Raw genomic sequence first — 15,275 nt, 5'->3', positions numbered from 1 at the left:
GAGGACAAGCAACATAGTCATCAGCAGAAGGGAGAAAACGTAACTGCTCAGGATCACTACCAATGGTAGTAAGATCAGGTCGCGGAAGGCGAATAAAGTGCTCCTCTGCTTCATCAACAAACCTCCACAATAAACCAGGTTTCAGCCAATGTGTACTCTTCAGATACTTCTCATCCATGAGAACTCTCTTAGTGACAACGCTGTAACCATCAAAAGGGATCTCCATGAACTGAAGAATAGCAGTGATAAGGCTCCCTACACTCTCTGTCTTAGTGCTAGTACCCAGAAATGGCTTGGTCTGCAGATCAACCAAGTGGCAGGCGAAAATAGCCCCAAAGTTGAGGCACATAGGGTCACAACGCTCATCAAGAGACAGAGAAGGAATCAAGCTGCCAACACCAACACTCAAAAAGTAGAGCTCTGCTGCTCTCATCGTGTTAGGCTCCATCTTACACTGAAAAGTGGTACCAAGAGCTCGAAGAATATNGGAGCATCTTCATCAGAGACGGGATCAACAGGTGGTGAAGATGGAGAAGGTGATCTGCGCCTGGTAGGACAAAGACAGCCACACTGAGACAACCGAGTCATGCCATTCCAGATGGCACGCAAAGTAGGAAACCACATACGCCTGATGAGCTCCCTGGTCCATAGTAGCAGGATCCTGCGGTGGCTCTGGAAACTCAAGTGGCACAGTCCCAGAAGAAGAACCAATCTCAAAACCCCCAGCAGGGTTAGTAGCAGGTGCAGCAGCAGTAGCAGTCCGCGGAGTGCGATGGCGACGGGAAAGAGGACAAGCAACATAGTCATCAGCAGAAGGGAGAAAACGTAACTGCTCAGGATCACTACCAATGGTAGTAAGATCAGGTCGCGGAAGGCGAATAAAGTGCTCCCCTGCTTCATCAACAAACCTCCACAATAAACCAGGTTTCAGCCAATGTGTACTCTTCAGATACTTCTCATCCATGAGAACTCTCTTAGTGACAACGCTGTAACCATCAAAAGGGATCTCCATGAACTGAAGAATAGCAGTGATAAGGCTCCCTACACTCTCTGTCTTAGTGCTAGTACCCAGAAATGGCTTGGTCTGCAGATCAACCAAGTGGCAGGCGAAAATAGCCCCAAAGTTGAGGCACATAGGGTCACAACGCTCATCAAGAGACAGAGAAGGAATCAAGCTGCCAACACCAACACTCAAAAAGTAGAGCTCTGCTGCTCTCATCGTGTTAGGCTCCATCTTACACTGAAAAGTGGTACCAAGAGCTCGAAGAATATACTTAAGCGCGGGATGGCAGACCTCTGTCTGAAGCATTTTCTTGGAATCATACTCTCTAAGTCCTATGTAAGACCACAAAGTAGAGAGATCCTCATAATGCTTAGGCAAAACAACTGGCTGATACCAATAGATCTAGCCAAAGCAATCACAAAGCTCAGTAAAAGTTATACTACAAGGTACTCCATTAATGAAGAAATACAATTCACTCCCAAATGCTTCTGGTGTCTGCTCATTGCGATAAGTAATCCTAACTGAAACCATAAATTGCCACACTAAATCCGGATAAAGGTCATACTGCTTAGTACAGATGGTTACTATATGCATCTTATCTATCAATCCTAAAACTTCATCATAAATGCTCATTCTACGAAGAACAGCAGTATCAACAAACTTTGTAGGCTCAATGACAATATTTAACCAAGCATTATACAGCAATATCTCATAGTCTTCCCAATCATCCAGTGGTCAATTGATGAATTCAGGCTTCCCAAGCTCAACAAGCTTGTTATTGGGCCATTCTCTTTGTGTGGGAATCGGTTTACCTTCCTCCTTTGGCCATGGGAATCTTGGCTGGATGGGATCAGGTAGAGGAGACGGAGGTCTCTTCGGAGGTCGCGGAGGCGGAGCAGCAGTCGCCGGGGCTGACGGAGGTGGACGGCGGGTTTGGTGAGAAGTTGAAGCTTCGCCGTCGGCGGTTCTGGGCTTTTTCTTTGGTGCCATCGCTTCAAATCGAGAAAGTGACAGCGGATCCGGAAAGAGGGCTCGAAATCGAGTGGGATAGAGCTTGGAATCACTCAAAACGGATCAATATCGGAAAAGTTATGAAGCTTTGTAGATTCTCGTCGGTTTGGAAGTGTTTAAGAAAGCGCTAGGCGATATGTGGGCGGTGACCCAGCGCCTAGTGCCTAGAATGACTAGTCGGGGTTTAGGCGTTTTAAGGCGGTTTAGGCGTTTACATTAAAAAACATTATATATATGATATTATATATAAAATTATGTCAAAAATATATTAGAATAAATAAATAATAATAATTTATAAACTAAAATTAGTAAAAATACATTTATTTGATTTTGATTAATAACATATGAACATTTATAAATATGTATATGAATATAAAACTTAAAAATTTAATTATATTTAGTTAAAAATAAAAATATATATTAAAATAATATTATGTAATTTTTATGCGGTCTAAGCGGTCGTCTAGGCATCTGCTGAGCGCCTAGCGCCTAGACGGCGCCTAGGCGGCCGCCTAGCCCGCTTTCTTGAACACTTTGGAGGAATGAAGAACAAGTGAGACGGCTCGAGGGTTTTAGTCGCGATTCTCTCTTTTTCAACGGTGTCGATCGACACCACTTAAAGAGTGTCGGTCGACACTGCCCTTATTTGGTCCGGCCCAACTTCAGTCAAAGCCCAGTAAGCTTAAAACCCAGATAAATCAAACCCGACGGCCCCCTTTTATTTTTCTCGTCTCTGGTCCATCAATAGTGTCGACTGACACCCAGGTGGTGTCGGTTGATGCTTTGCTCTGATCAATGGTATCATAATTTTCCATTCGTTTTTTATTTTATTTTTCCTGAAAAAAATGAAAACTCAAAACCAAAAATTAATAAGTTAGTAATCCTAAAAGAAAAAAATTCAAAATAATTAATTCCTACTAGTGGGTTGCCTCCCACTCAGCGCTTGTTTTAAGTCATTAGCTTGACTTGACAACGGATTAGGCAGAGGGTGCATCATCCAAACGCACAATGTGTCCGTCTGGTATCTCAACTTTCGCCCAATAGTGTTTCACCCTTTGGCCATTAACAGTGAATTTCTCTCCTTTGGAGTTCAACAGCACAATAGCTTCATATGGTCTAACTTCTTGAACAGTAAAAGGACCAGACCAGCGGGAACACAACTTTCCAGGAAACAACTTCAAACGAGAATTGTAGAGGAGTACATGATCATTGGGCTCAAAATGTCTGGAGATGATCTTCTTATCATGATAAGCCTTGGTTCTCTCCTTGTACAGCTTTGAATTCTCAAATGCATGAAAACGCAGCTCATCCAACTCATTCAACTGTACCAATCTTCTCTCTGAAGCTGTCTTGACATCAAAATTCATCAATTTAACTGCCCAAGCTGCTTTGTGCTCTAACTCCACTGGTAGATGACATGCTTTCCCATAAAGTAGATGGAATGGGGTAGTGCCGAGTGGTGTCTTATATGCAGTTCTGTAGGCCCAAAGTGCATCATCAAGCTTCATAGCCCAATCCTTCTTTTTAACACCCACTGTTTTCCCTAGAATCTCCTTAATCTGCATGTTGGAAACCTCAACTTATCCACTAGTCTGAGGATGATATGGACTAGCTACTCTATGTTGAACACCATACTTTTTCAGCAGCTTCTCAAACACTTTATTGATAAAGTGTTTACCTCCATCACTGATGACAATTCTAGGAACTCCAAACCGTGGAAAGATAATGGTCTTAAACAGCTTAAGTCACCAAAACATTGTTGGCCACCAAAACCCAGCTTGTAGAACCTTAGACACTATCTTTAAAGTAGCAAAATGTCGAACATAATCCAACCCATGGTAGTGAAATAGAACATCAGGAACCTCAGTCTCAGCTAGACATTTTCGGTAAACACCATCACTACAATGCTTATACAAATAAGGCTCATCCCAATAATATCTCTTAAGCTCTCTCAAGAACCTCTTCTTATGATAGCCTGTGAATTTATCTGGTTCTACCTCTGCAGCAAGATAATTGGCAATATCAGCATACCAAGGTTGATTGGAGCTAGCCACATCAGCTAAATCTCTATCATTTGACCAATCTGTTTCGGAAAGACAAGGGTGTCGATCGATGCTAGTATGGTGTCGATCGACATCATCTCCATCCGAAGACAAAACCTTCGATTCATCAGTCTGAAACCCAATATCCACAAAATAAACATGCTCTTCAGGTAGACAGTCACGAATTGGGACATCATCATCAATTCTAATCTTGGACAAGTGATCAGCAACACCATTCTCTATCCCCTTCTTATCCCTCACTTCAATGTCAAAGTCTTGTAGAAGAAGAATCCATCTCAAAAGTCTAGGCTTAGCATCCTTCTTCTGCATCAAGTACTTTAATGCAGCATGATCAGTATGAACAATGAATTTTGAACCAACCAGATAAGAACTTAATTTCTCAAAAGCAAACACCACATCCAACAACTCCTTCTCTGTTTTTGCATAATTCCTTTGTGCTTCATCAAGCGTCCTGCTTGCATAATAGATTGCATGAAGCTTCTTATCTTTTCTTTGTCCTAGCACTGCTCCCACTGCAAAGTCACTAGCATCACACATTACTTCAAATGATAGATCCCAATCTGGTGGCTGAACAATAGGTGCACTCACAAGCACTTGCTTAATCCTCTCAAAGGCTATGCGGCACTCATCAGTGAATTCAAACTTGACATCTTTACACAACAAAGCAGAAAGTGGTCTTTCTATCTTGCTAAAATCCTTGATAAAACGCCTATAGAATCCTGCATGTCCAAGAAAACTCCTCACTGCCTTCACATTCTCTGGTAGTTGAAGACATGTCATCACCTCTATCTTAGCACGGTCAACTTCTATTCCAGCTTCTGAAACCTTGTGGCCAAGCACTATGCCATCTCTAACCATAAAATGATATTTTTCCCAATCAAGCACTAGATGCTTCTCTTCACACCTTGCTAGCACCTTACAGAGATTATCCAAACAGCTTTTGAATGAAGATCCATAAACTGAAAAATCATCCATGAACATCTCCATATAATCTTCAATCATATCAGTGAAGATAGACATCATGCATCTTTGAAATGTCGCAGGAGCATTACAGAGACCAAAAAGCATTCTGCGGTAGGCAAAGGTACTATAGGGACAAGTGAAGGTGGTCTTCTCTTGGTCATCATGATGAATGGAAGAATCCTGAATAACCATCCAAAAAGCAGTAGTATGGATGATTAGCTAACCTCTCCAGCATCTGGTCAATGAAAGGAAGTGGGAAGTGATCTTTCCTTGTTGCAACATTCAGGTTCCTATAGTCTATGAACATCCGATGACTAGTGACTATCCTTGTAGGGATCAGCCCATTCTTGTCATTCTTCACCACTGTGACTCCGCCCCTTCTTAGAAACAACATGTACCAGACTAACCCAATTGCTGTAAGATATTGGATAGATGATCCCAGCATTCAGCAGCTTCATAATCTCTTTCTTGACAATATCTTGCAAATTTGGATTCAGCCTCCTCTGATGCTANGTTGAAGACATGTCATCACCTCTATCTTAGCACGGTCAACTTCTATTCCAGCTTCTGAAACCTTGTGGCCAAGCACTATGCCATCTCTAACCATAAAATGATATTTTTCCCAATCAAGCACTAGATGCTTCTCTTCACACCTTGCTAGCACCTTACAGAGATTATCCAAACAGCTTTTGAATGAAGATCCATAAACTGAAAAATCATCCATGAACATCTCCATATAATCTTCAATCATATCAGTGAAGATAGACATCATGCATCTTTGAAATGTCGCAGGAGCATTACAGAGACCAAAAAGCATTCTGCGGTAGGCAAAGGTACTATAGGGACAAGTGAAGGTGGTCTTCTCTTGGTCATCATGATGAATGGAAGAATCCTGAATAACCATCCAAAAAGCAGTAGTATGGATGATTAGCTAACCTCTCCAGCATCTGGTCAATGAAAGGAAGTGGGAAGTGATCTTTCCTTGTTGCAACATTCAGGTTCCTATAGTCTATGAACATCCGATGACTAGTGACTATCCTTGTAGGGATCAGCCCATTCTTGTCATTCTTCACCACTGTGACTCCGCCCCTTCTTAGAAACAACATGTACCAGACTAACCCAATTGCTGTAAGATATTGGATAGATGATCCCAGCATTCAGCAGCTTCATAATCTCTTTCTTGACAATATCTTGCAAATTTGGATTCAGCCTCCTCTGATGCTAAATAGATGTCTTAGCTCCTTCCTCAAGATGAATCCTATGCATACACAAGTCTGGAGAGATTCCTGCAATATCATCAAGAGAATAGCCAAGAGCCTTGCAAAACTTGCGCAACTTGCTTAGCAATAAAGTGAGCTCTGCATTGTTCAAGGAAGCACTAACAATAACATGATAAGAAGAGTTCTCACCTAGAAATGCATAACTTAAACCTGCAGGAAGTGGCTTGAGATCAAGCTTTGGAGCTTTCTCAAGACTCTAATCAGAAAATTTTGCAGCATGTGAAGAAGTACTAACCAATTCCTCTTCTGCAACCAGCTTCTTCACTTGTTCATTAGCATCAAGTAGCTTGACATACCCAACAGAAATGTCATCTAGATGCTTAGCTTCTTCAGCAGAAGCAACCAATGCTCTCTCTAGTGGATCCTCAGGATGTAGCTCCTGGAATATCTATTCAGCCAGATTAGACAATGTGTCTACATAGAATGTCTGACCATCAATGGTTGGCCTCTTAACCAGCTTCTCCATGTCAAAGCGCATTTGTAAATCACCAACATTAAGACCAATATGACCCTTCTTGACATCAACAATAGCTCCAGCAGTGGCTAAGAATGATCATCCGAGAATAAGAGGGTCCTTGGGTTCCTCCTCATACTTTAATACCACAAAATCAGCAGGTATCAAGCACTCACCAATCTTAATTGGAACATCTTCAAGAATACCATATGGAATACGAACGGACCGATCAACAAGGATGAGAGTGAGCTTAGTAGGCTGGAAGTCTGTCACTCCCAGGCTGAGTGCTACTGATCTTGGCATTAGGTTGACAGTAGAACCAAGATCACACAAAGATCTAGCAAATATGTCAGTGAAGATAGTACAATCAAGAACAAAGCTCCCTGGATCAGGAAGTTTTTCTGGGATCTTGTTCTGAATGATGGCACTGACTTGGGCTGATATCATCATAACTCCCTGCTTAGCATTCAAATCCTTGGTTACCATCCTCTTGACATATCTTCTAAGCATTGGAGAAATCTTAACAACATCAACCAAAGGTAACTCAATAATAAGCTTATCCATCATGGCCTTGCATTTAGCATCATCTAGCTCTTGTTTAGACTTCCTTGGATTCTTGAGGAATGGAACCTTAGGTGTGTAGACTCTTTCTGAAAATGGAGTAGAAGACTTCACGATTTCAGGTTCGATTAGTGAAGGGTGTCGATCGTTACCCGGGTGGTGTCGATCGACACCATCGTTCTGTGTTTTGCTCGAGACTTCGGGTGAATTTGGTGTGGACCGATGCTCAGTAGTGTCGGTCGACACTAGCTCATTCGAGACTTTCTCCTCGTCATCATCATCTAACAATTCCAGCAATTCATCTGATTGAAGCTTTTGGGGGTACTGAATGCAACTGTTTACCGCTTCTCAAAGTGACTGCATTGCAAGAATGTTTAGGATTTGATTCAGTTCTTGAAGGGAGATAATCTTCTTGCCTTTTCACAGACCCATCAGTCTGTGCAACCTGATTCTCCAGCTTCTTGACATGTATGTTCAAAGCTTCAAACTTGCCATTAAGCTCTGTGGAGACATTATCCAGCTTCCCATTAAAAGTTACTGACAACTGCTCCTAACCTTGCAAAAGTTGCTCTAGCATAGCTTCCATATTACTAGTCTCAGCTGACTTAGGAGGAGGGGATTGATAGGAAGAGTTTCCATAAGTCCTTGTGAAGTTGCTCCCTTGCTGCTGCTTATGATAGTCAGGCTTAGGAGTGTAGCTTGAAGAGTTCCCTTGAAAGTTGCTACGCTGACTGTTTCCACTGTAAGGTCTGCTACCTTGCTGATTTCCAAACCGCTGTCCCTGATTCCCATACACATAGTTCACATCTTCCTCCTGGTGTCCTTGATCAGGTTCTGGCTCATAAGTCTCAACTTCAGCAGCAAAATGAACAGATTTCTTACCCACAAGGAGATTATGCACTGAATCCAGCTTAGCATTAACAGAAGCTAACTGGTTTGAATCAAATCCTCTATGTAATCTCTTTCTTTCAGCATCTGCTCTCTTAGTTATACTATTGCTAGCAGCTAAGTTCTCAATCAAAAACCTTCAGCATCTTCTGGATATCTTGTCTTGAAATTCCCATGACTTGCAGCATCTAAAGCCAACTGATACTCCCAGTCACACCCTCTGAAGAAGATACTTAGCAATTGAACCCTTGAGAAACCATGGTGTGGACAGTCCCTTTGATAAGCTTTGAATCTCACCCAAGCTGCCTTGAAAGCTTCATCTGGTCTTTGCTTGAAAGAGGACAGCTTGACTCTCAACTCATCTGACATTGCATCATCATAAAAGTAGTTGAGGAAGGCCACCTTGACGTCACGCCAATTTGTCAATGATCCGGCTGGCAACTGTTTCAACCACTGAGATGCCTCTCCTGCAAGTGAGTAAGGGAAGAGTTTGCAGAAGATGTAGTCCTCAGTCACTCCATTAGCCTTGATACTAGTCACCAGATCCTCAAAATGCTCAATGTGGTCCAAAGACTTCTCGTTGGGCAGGTTAGAGAAAGGTCTCTGCCCAACTAGTTGAAAGTAAGCAGGTTTCAACTCAAAATCATTCCTATGGAATGGAGGAGGAACAATAGCAGACCGGTTCTCATACACAAGATCAGCCCGGTTGTAGTCAGCAATGGTCCTGATCAAGTCTCGGTTATTCTCCTATCTTCGAACCGGATTATTAACGTGGTTTGCAGCTCCACGTCCGTCTGCAGGAAGGGGGTGTCGACCGACACCCTGTTGGTGTCGATCAACACCATCGGCCTGTTCGTCAACAACAAGAGCTTGCTCGTTTCCGACAGCAGCCTGCTCATTGACAACAGCTTCAACAATAACATTCCCTTCTGCATCAAGCTTTTGGCCATGTTCATTGCGCAAGTGGCCTTCTTGATCCCTCAAAGCACCATCCGCATCACGCATCAGAATGATTGTGTTAACCATCTTCAAGGATTTGGCTGCTTTTTGGTTTTCACGCTCTAACTTTCCCAACTCTTGGTTTGAAAGCTTCAGAATTGGACCAGTCTTATTGCTTCTAGTGTTAGGCTTAGGAGGCATACACCTGAAACACACAAGAGAAAAGAAAACAAAAGCGTGTAAGTTTCAAATAAAAAGAAAAATTTAGACAAAATCTAAAACTCAAATCTAATGGTAGATCAAAGACTTCCCGTCAGCGGTACCAAAATTTGATATGCTCAAATTAATCCCTAGAGCTACTCTCTCAAATTAAGAGATCACTGCAGTACTTAGGGGTCGAATTCCACAAGAACTCAAGTCTACATAATAAATTATAGAGTTTTATAATTATGCTAAAGGAGAAGGTTTAAATAAAGAAAAGCAATGCAAAATAATAAATAAAAGCTGTTGTAAATTCAGAGGATCAAAAATCTAGGCCTAAGGAATTTCTCAGAAAATTACAAATTATTAAATCAGGAAATAAATAGGATTCAAGCAATTAAGAACAGATCTAGAACTCTAAACACTTCTGTTAAATAAATCAGTTCTCACTACAAATATTATCTAAATTTAAAACCAGAAAATCCAAATTTCTTTGTAAAATTCTAGGTAATAAATCAGCTTTAAGAACAAGTTTAGATTGTTCACAAAATTATTAAATCAAATCTCTTTGCAAGAAATAGTTTTGCTCATCAAAAGGTTTTATCAGGAAAATCAATTATATTCTCATATCAATTTATTTTCCTAAGTTATTAATTCTAGGTGATCAATCAAGAATTAATATGAAGAACAACCTAGGATGAAGATCTAGAAAGATATTGAATCCTAAATAAACAGATCTAATTATTCATAAAATCCCTATGAAAAACCCTGAACCTAACAAGCAAACTACTCAGACATATTCAATGAAGAACAAGACATAATTCTGAATAATAAGCAATAGAGACTAAAAGAGTAAAAGGGAGTTCAAGAATTCTTCTCTACAAAGCAGATCTCTCTCTCTCCAAAGCTCTCAAAATCTCACAGGATTGCAGAAAAATAAAACTTGCTAGAAAATAATTTAAAGGTTTTTAAAACCTAAAAATACTATTTATATGTCCAAAAACACGTCAGAGACTTGTGTTGCAATTATAGAAGACTTTGGACAATTTTGTAACACTTCCAAAACTTGATTCTCTCGTTGGCAAAACGGGTGTCGATTGATGCTAATATGGTGTCGATCGACACCACCACTCTTCATCGGCTCCAAGTTTGTTTCCACTGAATTGATGCTCCAAAATGATCCAAATTGCTCTACATTGCTCCATCTGTGCCAAAATCCTAAATAACCTGTAAAGACTCAAAAACAACCTAGAAACAAATCAAAAGACTCAAAAAGCACACTTATATCATGGTTAAAAACCGTAAAAACCATGATATATCAGTGGGAACATTGGTGGGTCTATGTTTAATCATTTCATGAGTCATGGATGTGGTAAGTTCTAGGGTTGTGGAAGAGCAAGGCCGGAGTGATCAAAAGTGTAGAAGAGAAGCATAAGAAAGAATATGAAGGAAATCAAAGCAGTGTGGAAGTGCCAATTTCGGAGGCTCCTCAACGCCGTAACTGACGTCTTTCTTGCAACCCATGAGTCCACAGCAATTAGCGGATTAAAACTGAGTTATATTCAAGGAGTTATTTGCGTTGCTTCTTAGCCAAGGAATTGCAGAAACTATCCATATATGTGCCAAGTTTGAAGCTGAAAAACTTGTCCAAGATGGCTTCTTCTAAAAAACCTTTGGAGGTACAAAACTTGTCTGATGGGGACAAAATTTGATAGAGGCCATCATCATGATACTAGCTACTGGTTAAATAATAATGAACGGTGGGATTGCAATCACAACGGTTAGTTGATTTGAAGAAAATAATTGAAAAGACGTTGACTTCTAAAAAGACGTTGACTTCTCTCTCAAAAAACGCGATCTTCTTGTTTCTCCCTTCACATTTGCTGATCTCGGCGTCGGTCCCCGCCACCTCTCATGGGAAAATCCAAGCCAAAGAAAAAACCTCCTCGCGGTATCCCCACTGGATCCGCCTCTTCTGGTTCTTCGAGTAAAGACTCACCCCGCTCAGATTCGCCATCATCTACCGGAGAAGGTTCCTTCTCTTCAATACCAATTAACTTGCCTGCCTCCTCCGAGATTGCAGCCAAGGTTTCGGTCCCTGAACCCTGTAAAGACGCCCAAATGGTGAAAGCGGATACAGCTTTGGGAAACCCTAGATCTGAAATCACTGTTCACGCAGATATCTCTGCTTCGGCCAATGTACCTGCAGAAAAAGTTTCTGGCTCCCCAGATCCCAAACAGAGCCCCGTATCCGGTGCTGCAATGACTCCCCTACAAGGCGAGGACCATCCCTGGAAAGATCTTGTGAAAGGTAACTCGTCGCACTTGGAGAAGAAAGGTAAACCTTTTGTTCTAGAATCTGGTGAGGCTTGTGTAACAATTCCAAATGTTGTCATTGAGAAGAACAAGAAGCTCTGGGATAGCTTCATACTAGGGAAATTTTACGAAGATCCCCCTCCTAGAGGAGCAATCCACGCTATTGTGAATGGGATATGGAGTAGGAAACGTCGTGACATCTCTGTATCTAAATTGGAGGGCAACTCTTTCCTTTTCAAAGTTTCGTGCCCAAATGCTCGCCGTCATATCCTCAGTTAATGCCTTTGGCAAGTGGATGGACAAACAATGTTCGTTGCAAAGAGGTCTCCAGACACTACACCAAAGAAGCCGGAGTTGACTAAGGTCCCCGTGTGGCTTGATTTTCACGGAGTGCCTCTGGAATTCTTCAATAGAGAAGGGTGGGAACACATAGCGGGACTGGTGGGTCATCCGGTGTGCCTGCATCCACAAACGGAAAAGCTCATCAATCTAGAGGTTGCAAAGGTTTACACTATTATCAACCCTCGCAAACCCCTCCCCGAAGCGGTTAATGCGAGATTTGAATCAGGTCAGATAAAGAGAATAAGAGTATCAAGTCCTTGGCTCCCCTCCCTCTGCTCTCATTGCAAGAAGGTCGGACACACAGTCTCCCGTTGCTCATCTGCACCCCCTACCTGCATTGTATGCGGCTCAGTAAAGCACCAAACCGTGGACTGTCCTTGAGCCAAAAAGGATAAGAACCGGGGAAAAGCCCCCATACAAAGCCAACTCCCAATTGTGGAAGTTATCAATCCGGCTCACAAAGTCAAAGAAGCGATCTGGCAGCCAATCAAACGGTCCAACATAATGGATAAGAGTGATTCTGCCCCAGGTGAAACTAGTAATTCAAGGAAAACGAACTCTTCACCGGAAAAAAAGAATGCCTCTCACACCTTGCTCATAGATGAAAGCCAGCTCTGTGTGGACTTAACGACTAATCTCTTCTCTCATCCTTGCATCAACAAGCCCTGGTTGGGCATTGGAGACTTTAATCAAATCCTATATCCGCATGAGCACTCAAATCCTAGTTCGGTCACTTCTACTAGGGGTATGAGGGAATTCAGCTAATGTCTCCTAAACTCTGTGTTAATGGACCTCCCGTACTACGGTACTACCCTCACCTCATCTAAAAAGTAGGAAGCAGACCTGGTTCCTTAGAAACTCGATCGTATCTTGGTTAATGATGCTTGGATGCATATGTTTCCTCAGTCCTTGGGAGTGTTCGAAGAGCCTGGATTCTCAGATGACAACCCATGCTGTGTTTTTCTGGATACCATGAAGCCTAAGATTCAGAAACCTTTCCAGTTTCTTACTCTCTACTCAACAATGATCCAGAATTTGCGCTTCTGCTATCTCCATGGTGGAATGCTCTCTCCTTTGATTGCTCCAAAATGCTTAAAGTATCCAAGAAACTAAAGGAGCTCAAGTCCATCATCAAAGAATTTACCAACGAACGCTACTCAGTGATCGAATTGAGGGTAAAGGAAGCATATGAAGACCTACTCTCATGTCAACAGACACTGCTCGACTCGCCCACTCCGCAAGCAGTACACATAGAAAAGGAAGCTCATCGAAAATGGGCTATACTAGCTAAAGCAGAGGAATCGTTCTTAAGGCAGAAATCCAGAATTTGCTGGCTTGAGGAGGGTGATAAGAACTCTAAGTTTTTTCATCGAGTTGTAAAATCTTGTCTAGCACAAATCAGATTCTCTTCCTGCTAGATGCGAATGACCAGGTTGTTGACTCTCGACAAGGTATCCAGAAGCTAGCAGTGGACTTCTTCAAAAGCTTGCTAGGTAAGAAAGCCTATTCTAATGCTCCTTCAGTGGTGGATCTTCAAAATATTATCTCTCAAAGATGCTATGAGTCAGCTTTTCGAGACTTGGACTCCCTTGTCACCCCAGAGGAGATAAAGAATGCACTATTCTCACTACCTAGAAACAAAGCGCCTTGACCTGATGGCTACTGCGCTGAGTTCTTCACGGCTAACTGGAGTATAGTGGGCAAATACATCATTGATGCGGCGCTTGAATTCTTCTCAACGGGAAAGATCCTCAAGCAGTGGAATGCCACATTGCTGATGATCATCCCAAAAACACCTAATGCTAAGCGTGCTGCAACACCATCTGTAAAGTGGTCTCAAAGATACTTGCTAACAGATTGAAGAAGGTATTGCCGGACTTGATTTCAAACTCTAAATCTGCTTTCATTTTGGGTAGGCTTCTGGTTGAGAATGTTCTTCTAGCAACGGAGCTTATCCAAGGATACAATCAAAAAAAATATCTACTCGAGGGATGCTAAAGGTAGACTTAAAGAAGGCATTCGACTCGGTTCACTGGGACTTCATCATCAATGTACTCAAGGCAATGAACTTCTCTCCACATTTTGTGACCTTGATCAGTGAGTGCATCACAACCACCAAATTCTCCATCTCGATAAACGGTGAGACATGCAGATACTTCAATGGAGCAAAGGGTTTAAGGCAAGGAGACTGAATCTCTCCCTACCTCTTCACTTTAGCGATGGAGGTGTTCACCAATATGCTAAACCGGGCTTACAACAAACATTTTGGTCATCATCCCACAGCAGTGGACCCCCAGGTAACTCATGTGGCATTTGCGGATAACATTATGGTGTTCTTTGATGGATCGAGGGAGTCCTTAGAAAACATCACCACTGTCCTCCATGAATTCTATCGCATCTCTGGGCTTAAAATGAACAAATCTAAGACTGACCTGTTCTTAGCGGGGATGAACCAGAATAAAACCGATAGGCTTGCTTCCCTTGGATTTAATCTTGGTTCATTACCTATTCGCTACTTAGGCTTGCCTCTGATGCATAGAAAGCTTCGAATTGCGGATTATAGACAACTGATTGACAGCTTAACAGCTAAGTTCTCGTCATGGTCGGCCCGAGCTTTATCATATGCTGGAAGGAAGGAATTGATTTCAACTATCATATATGGTACAATCAATTTATGGGCATCAGCTTTCATACTACCAAAAGGGTCTATAAGGACAATAAAGAGTCTCTGCACAAGATATTTGTGGAGTGGTGATATGTCTAAACGACCAAATGCAAAAGTATCATGAAAAAACCTTTGCCTGCCTAAAGCATAAGGAGGGCTTCGATTCCGCTGTATCAAACAATGGAACAGAACTCTCTGCTTAAAGCTGATATGGCGATTGTTTCCTGCAAGGGATTCACTGTGGGCTGACTGGATTCGAAATAACAATATCAAAGATGGAGTTTTCTGGTCCCTCGATGAAAAAAAGCATACTTCTTGGACATGGAGATCCCTGCTTCACCTACGACCACTTGCTTCACGGTTTATTCGTTGCATTGTGGGAAATGGGATGAAAACAAGTTTCTGGTACGACTGGTGGACCCCTCTCAGCTCCCTCATCAGTGTTTTTGGACCAAGTGGACAGTCTCAAACATGTATTCCCCTGACGGGAACCGTGGCTAGTGCTTGTACCAGTTCAGGGTGGCGTATCCAACCTGCAAGATCTCCTCAAGTGGAACTGCTTCTTACACATCTCACTACCATTCCACTA

This window comes from Camelina sativa, chromosome 2, assembly GCF_000633955.1.
Source record: "Camelina sativa cultivar DH55 chromosome 2, Cs, whole genome shotgun sequence".
NCBI classification, from domain to species: domain Eukaryota; kingdom Viridiplantae; phylum Streptophyta; class Magnoliopsida; order Brassicales; family Brassicaceae; genus Camelina; species Camelina sativa.
The sequence above is the reverse complement of the archived record's forward strand: the minus strand, read 5'-3'. Positions refer to the sequence as shown.